This window comes from Xenopus tropicalis, chromosome 2, assembly GCF_000004195.4.
Source record: "Xenopus tropicalis strain Nigerian chromosome 2, UCB_Xtro_10.0, whole genome shotgun sequence".
Lineage (NCBI taxonomy): Eukaryota > Metazoa > Chordata > Amphibia > Anura > Pipidae > Xenopus > Xenopus tropicalis.
This window is the reverse complement of record NC_030678.2, coordinates 60,373,311-60,380,538: the sequence shown is the minus strand read 5'-3', so window position 1 is coordinate 60,380,538 and position 7,228 is coordinate 60,373,311. Positions and strand designations below refer to the sequence as shown.

Below are 7,228 nucleotides of genomic sequence, written 5' to 3'. Positions count from 1 at the left end.
AGTAAAAAAGGCAACAGGGGTCATCACTTTGGTCCATAAGGACTTACCTTATAAACATATAGCAACACTAGCAGATAAAGAAGGAAGATTCCTGCTGGTTAAATGCCATATAGGAGAACTACTATGTACTCTGGCAAATGTGTATGTACCCAACAATGGGCAAATAACTTACCTAAAACAGTTTATGAAATCACTAGAAAACTTCAAAGAAGGCTTAACTATCTTAGGGGGAGATTTCAATCTAGTGCTGAACCCATTAACTGACTCTTCTTCAGGTAAAAGTAATATATCATACAAAGGACTAAAAGATGTTAAAAAAATGTTTTCCGACATGCAACTAATAGACTTATGGAGAGCCCAAAACCCCAAAGGAAGAGACTTTACACACTTTTCCAAAACACATTCAGTTTATTCAAGAATTGATTACATATTAGCATCCCAACATTGGTTACATTTATTTTCAAATACTAGCATTGGCAATACAATATTATCAGATCATGCACCTATATCAACAAAGTTTATCATTCCCAACACCATAAAACCCGAATTCACCTGGAGGATGAACGATTACATCTTACACAAAGAAAAGATAAAAGAACAGATCAGACTATGCATAAGTCAAACAGTACAAGACAACACAACCAACACAATTTCTCCATGCACGCTTTGGGAGACGGTAAAATGCGTCCTGAGGGGCCAACTCATATCAATAGGGAGCAACCTGAAAAAAGAAAAAAACAAAGAAATTAATAAATTAATCAAAGAAATATCTATCCTAGAACAAGCACATAAAGCAATCCAATCTCAACACAACCTATTGAAACTAGAAAGTAAGAGATTACAACTAAAAGCACTGCTAGACCACAAAACAAACCAAGCATACATGAGAAGCAAGCAGAAGTTTTATGAGTTAGGCGACAAATGCAATAAACATTTTGCAAACATACTCAAAACAATACAACCCCAAACACATATCACTGCTATAAAAAATAGCAATAATATGATAAACCACGATACTAAGGGAATAGCGTTAGCGTTTAAAGACTTCTATCAGGAACTCTACAAAATAAAAGGTCATAACATCACAGATCGTAATAGGGATAAAATAGATGAGTTTATAAAAAGCGCAAATCTAAAACAGCTTTCTATCGAAGACAGTCAATTAATAGACGCTCCGTTTACCCTAGAAGAAATTGAGAACAGCATAGACAACCTCCCAGTAGGGAAAAGCCCCGGACCAGACGGTTATACAGCATTATACTATAAAAGCTTCAAAAAGGAACTTAGCCCATTAATCTTGAAATATTTTAACTCCATAACACCAGATAATGGATTCCACCCCCAAGCCCAAGAAGCCCACATAACAATCATCCCCAAACCCGGGAAAGACCCCCAACAATGTGCCAGCTATAGACCTATATCCCTTATAAATATAGACATGAAACTATACGCTAAAATAATTGGCAATAGAATCAAACAACACTTACCATTCCTGATCCACCCGGACCAATCCGGCTTTGTACCTGGAAGAGAAGGAAGAGACAACACAGCTAAGATAATATCATTGATACATTATGCTAAAACAAGGCGAATTCCAGCCCTAATTCTCACAACAGACGCAGAGAAGGCTTTTGACAGGGTTTCATGGGAATACCTAGAGAGAACTTTAGCAGGCTTTGGACTAGAGTACAAATGTGCAGCATTTGCAGATGATCTGCTCATGGTTATAACAAAGCCTGTCATCTCCCTACCCAATATAGTTGCGCTACTTAAAACATACGGGGACCTTTCCAACTTCAAAGTCAACTACTCCAAATCTGAAGTCCTGAACATCAATGTACAAGAGAAAAATATCACACCATTAAAACAAAGCTTCTCATTCCAATGGGCGGATAGAGGCATAAAATACCTGGGAACCAAAATTACGTCAGATCTAGGAAATTTATACCAAGATAATTATATTCCTATGATAGCATCCCTACAAAATATGCTTAAAAACTGGAACAAACTGCAGCTGTCTTGGTTCGGGAGAGTACAGGCTACTAAGATGATGTTAATCCCCAAATTATTATATCTACTTCAAGTTCTGCCAATACATATACCTACGACTTATTTCTCCAATATAAAATCTATGATTACCAGATTTATTTGGGGAGGTACTAACCCAAGACTCAGATACAATATATTAACCCTACCGAAAGACAAAGGGGGAATTGCTCTCCCCAATGTATACAAGTATTATATATCCACACACCTGGTACGTATATTAGACTGGAAAACAAAGAAAGGGACAAAAGATTGGTGCACCTTAGAACAAGGGTGTGTGCCTATTCCCATAGAAAACCTTTTATGGAAAACAAAAGAGAAACTATTACAAGAAACAGATAACCATCCTTTGATTGAAGCAACATTGAAGGTGTGGCACAAAAATAAAGAAATCTATAATTTATCGACTTACCCTTATGTACTACAGCCCCTGATGTACAATGCAGACTTCAAACCAAGCAGGGAACCAGGATCGTTTTCCAGATGGAGTAACTGGGGAGAGAGGAACACTAGAATCAGCGATTTTGTAAAAGACAACAAGGTAATCTCTTTAGCAGAAATACAAAAAATCTGGGGCTCCCATCCCAGAGATGCCTGGAACTATAATCAGTTACATACATTCATACACACAAACAAAAACAACCAATGGAATAGAGCACTAACTCCCTGGGAAAAAATCTTAGAATCTAGTACTACAAACACGGGAATAGACAAACCACTATCCAGGGCTTATAAAACCCTAACGGTCACCCTGGACACACAACAAATACCCCACTGCCTAGCATGGGAAAAAGAACTGAGCGTTGAAATTTCACCAAATTTATGGGGCAAGATCTTTAAAACAACACACAAAGCCTCAAGAGCCATGAGGACTAATGAAGCAATATACAAACTGGTAACGAGATGGCACCACACACCAGCTAAAATACACAGAATATATCCCAATAGTTCTCCACTGTGCTGGAGGTGTAACAAATCAGAAGGCACGCACACCCATATCTGGCTTACGTGCCCAGAAGTGAAAAATTTTTGGAAGGAGATATTAGATATAATACACAAGGTAACGCAGCAACATATCACAATAGAAAGCGCACCCACCATACTACTCTATGTTATACCCGAAAAAGAAGACACAATATCAGACCCACTCACCTTACATCTCCTGCAGGCGGCAAAATCGCTGATTCCCCAGAAATGGAAGTCTTCCTCCTCCCCAACAGTCAAGGAATGGCTAATAAAAATAGAAGAAATTAGGAAAATGGAAGAGCTATCCCTACTAATACATAATAATAGCCACAGCTACCGTAAAATATGGACACCGTGGCTAAATTTTTTGAATAAATTAGACCAATAAGGCATTAAAGAATCAGAAAATAACCCAACATGACACACTAGGACACCTAACTCTCACTCTATAAATCTCGAAAAAACGTACTGAATGTATTGATGTATTGAAATGTCAACCACGTAGATAACACCACAAAGTAGTAAGAACTTGCTGTTAGACTAGGAACAAAGACTACGATTGTAAATGTATAATGCTATTCCCCCCCCCCCCACCCCACCCTCTTTCTTTCTGTATCCCTTCCCTATATTGAAATGCAAAAATAAAGAATATATAAAAAAAAAAAAAAAGTCACGACAATTCGCGCAAGTCGTAACGGCTACGAAAAAGTCGCAACGGTGACGGAAAAATCGCAAAAAATACGAAAAAAGTCGCAAAATGTTCGTTTCCAATCCAATTTTTTCCCATTTGGGATTAGGTTTCGTGGATTAGTAAATCAGCTCCTAGGGATAGGAAAACTTTTTCCTGTGTTTTTGCCAACAATGAAGATTTTCACAAATGTGCGGCAAAGAAGGCAGAGAAAATGCCAGCATCATTATTTTGCACCAATGGCTTTCAGAACAACCAGTTGAATCAAATGCCTCCCCAGCCCTCCCCCTGTATTTCTTAGAAGCTATCCAGGCAACATGTTTGGTATAGATAAAAAAGATTTTTTTTAATAAGTGTAAGGCAATGTATATGCTATTGCAGACCTAAAAATGCCTTAATGGCAGTAATTTCATCTTTTCATTGACTCCAATGCATTTGGCATATTGTCAACAAAATTTTGCAGGTAATATAATAACACATATATTACTGGGCTATATATCAAGTCAAATCTATGGTATAACCTTAAAATATGTAACTGGTTTATTGCATCTTTTTCCGTGGTTATATAGTGGTTAGAGGTATTCACCCCTTCTCAGAACAGAACAGGAGTCACTGGCAGTACAGTACATCACATTCATCCCCCTTCTCAAACGAAATAAATAAACTCAATCTTTTTTTGCGTGTGTATGTGTGGGTTTCCTTTGGGTGCTCTGGTTTCCTCCCATGGTCTTCTGGTTTGACAAGCTACAGATGAAATTGCCCATTGTATATCGATTTGTGTACCTTTAATAGGGCTCAATGTGAATAATTCAGTATTCTCTGTAAAACACAGAAAAATATCTCAGCAATACATAAATAAAGGATGATAATAATAAGTCTGAGAAGGATATCATCATCTATTGAAGAAAATGTTTTTTCCTTTGCTATGAGATATCAATGCATTGGTGTAACATTTTAAGCAAAGTTAACTCTGAATCAGCTGCAGACTGCAAATATAAAGGCAAAAAAATGCAAAGCACCAAAGAGCAAAGTACCAAACTTGAGTGTTTTTTGATTATGGGCCACAGAAGATAATTTCACCGAGGGGGTGGAAGTTTTGGTGCACCAAGACTTTTCCTGCCTCCTGTCCACCCACATGAAAATTTGGAATTGAGACAGGGTTAAAATAATAGTAGTTGAATGGACTCTTAACTTTTGGGAAGTATAAATATGCAGCTTCATTCTGCTCTGGTGAATTGCTTGCAGTTGCACACAATGGGGCATCTTTATTAACATTGGAGACAAATATCACTGGTGAAGTTGCCTATAACAACAATCTGCAATTAGATTTGGACTGTCACTTACAAGTTGGAAAACAAAAGCAAAGATCTGATTGGTTGCTATGGGCAACATTACAGGTGATGTTTCTCTCCAATGTTAAGAGATACATACCATACAGGGGCACAAAATGCCTTTTATATCTATATAAAACCTGCCTAACTGCTAGTTGATCCAGAGGAATGCAAAAATCCCTTCTAAAGCCTCTCCAATTTGCCTCACAGTGAAAAATTACTTTTTGACTCCAAGGTGGTAATCGGACAAGTCCCTGGATCAACTTTTACTAAGACCTTTTTCAATAACCCTAGATTTCCTCACATGGTAAAAAGCCATCCTATTATTTTACTCCCACTAGATTAAAGGAGACACAGACAGATGCCATAGGTGCCAAGCCAAGCAGGCAGGTTTCCTGCATATGGTCTGGAGCTTCTCAAGGTCTAAGAATTTTGATTGGATATTACCACTCACATGATGACTCACCTAACTCATACCTCTTTTTTCATTGCATATTTGCTTACTGGGTATCATAGAGAACTGTGTGGAGGGCACATCCTCCAGACTGCTTGCCCGATCCTTGCTTTACTGTGCACACAAATGCATTATACTCCAATGGTTGGTACCGCAACCCCCCAAAAAGAAACAATGGATTAAACTGATTAATGGGGCTTTACCCTCTATAAATCTGACATACCTAAGCAGAAAATGCCCAGCCAAATTCAACAGAATAAGGTAACCATGGCTGGAAATTGAAGGAGACCCACTGCCAGGACTACATGACACATAAGAACTGATATTTTGGATGTCCACGCTTGAAACCATTTAAACTAAGCAAGATGTGAATATTTCCTTTTCTCTTTTCTTTCCTACCCTTTCTGCTTTCTTCTATATTAAGGGGTTCAACTTAGTTTACTTCTTGTTTTGAAAGTGATAAATAAAAGTAATTAAAAAAAAGCCATCCAACCCCCTCTTGAAGCTATATAATGTAACTCACAGTATAACTGATTCAATGAGAAAATTCCACAACGTCATAGCTGTCACTGTAAAAACCCTTTTTGAATATTTAGATATTTTGTTTTCTAATCAAAATGGGAGCCCTCATGTCTTCTGGAATGACCTACTGGTAAATAAAGCATTAGAGATATTATTATATGATCCCCTTATTTATTTGTAGATAGTTTTCATATCTTCCCTTAAGCACTTCTTATATTACTCCAAACTGGCCAGTCTTTCCTAATTAATGAGACTAAATACCCTTTAGCAACTTAGCTGGACAACTTTGGAATCTCTCTAATTCAGTAAGATCTTGTTTGAGCAAGGGAGACCCGAACTGCAAGGCATATTCTAACTAGGGCCTCAACAGCTCTAAAAAGTGGAAAAATGACCGTCTCCTCCCGCAAATCTATACTCATAATACAGCTCAAATACTCATAATACATACTTATAATACAGCTCAAAACTTTTTTTGCCCTTGCAGCTGCTAAATGAAATGCTTGCTACAGCCAAGGACTCCTAGAACTCTTTCTAAATATGGATTTGCCTAATGCAGTCCCATTAATTGTATAAGTGGCTTGCATATTTATAATCATACAAGTGATTTACCAAAGCAGACTGTAACATTTCCAATAGTTACAAAAATAACCATTTAGCAGATGACCACTTTTGTGCTGTAATTTTTAGAGAAAAGTACAAGTGCATTATGGGTAAATAACATTTCCACATTTTTAACTTTGCATGGAGTCATTTATAAAATAGCTCTTGAACTCACAGCAAGAAGACAAAGACAAACCTCTGATTATATCAGTGCAAACAACCAGATGAATCTGGCATTGATAAAAGAAGGCTTCTTCAAAAATTTGTTATAAAATAAATTTTATCTTGGCAGGTCTTTTGTTAAAATGCTATTACTGTGTTATTTAATGCTCCATTGCATATTACACACTTGAGTTGATAGCAAAAAGAGCAACGCTGCCACGGAGCATGTGGACAGAATAAAAAATATTGGAAAGAATATAGTCTGACCTAATTTAAAAAGTTATTGTAAGCTAATATGCACATTCAGTGACATACTGTGACTTCATAACCTTGGGAATTTTCATAATTTAATGTACTAACATGATACCATTGGCTAACCACTTAATGTAAGTTTGCAAGCTTTCGAGAAAAAAAAAAAAATCACATGTCTTTAACTAAATATCCCTTAGAGTACAGTAT

General features: G+C 37.0%; 1 long non-coding RNA gene across 1 annotated transcript; it reads right to left on the bottom strand.

Annotated features, from left to right (window-relative positions):
• Positions 1-429: 429 nt before the first annotated feature.
• Positions 430-3,383, bottom strand: LOC116408683. Its single transcript, XR_004221149.1, has 4 exons — positions 3,199-3,383; positions 2,459-2,538; positions 1,488-1,523; positions 430-721 (listed from the first exon to the last, which is right to left on the bottom strand). It is a non-coding gene; the product is annotated as an uncharacterized LOC116408683 (long non-coding RNA).
• Positions 3,384-7,228: the final 3,845 nt, after the last annotated feature.